Below are 374 nucleotides of genomic sequence, written 5' to 3'. Positions count from 1 at the left end.
CAAAGAAATAGAGGAAAACAACAGAACGGGAAAGACTAGGGATCTCTTCAAGAAAATCAGAGATACCAAGGGAACATTTCATGCAAAGATGGGCTCGATAAACAACAGAAATGGTATGGACCTGACAGAAGCAGAAGATATTAAGAAGAGGTGGCAAGAATACACAGAAGAACTGTACAAAAAAGATCTTCATGACCCAGATAATCACGGTGGTGTGATCACTGACCTAGAGCCAGACATCCTGGAATGTGAAGTCAAGTGGGCCTTAGAAAGCATCACTATGAACAAAGCTAGTAGAGGTGATGGAATTCCAGTTGAGCTATTTCAAATCCTGAAAGATGATGCTGTGAAAGTGCTGCACTCAATATGCCAGC

Source organism: Bison bison, unplaced genomic scaffold (genome assembly GCF_000754665.1).
Source record: "Bison bison bison isolate TAMUID 2011002044 unplaced genomic scaffold, Bison_UMD1.0 scf7180017864517, whole genome shotgun sequence".
Classification (NCBI taxonomy): domain Eukaryota; kingdom Metazoa; phylum Chordata; class Mammalia; order Artiodactyla; family Bovidae; genus Bison; species Bison bison.
The sequence above is the reverse complement of the archived record's forward strand: the minus strand, read 5'-3'. Positions refer to the sequence as shown.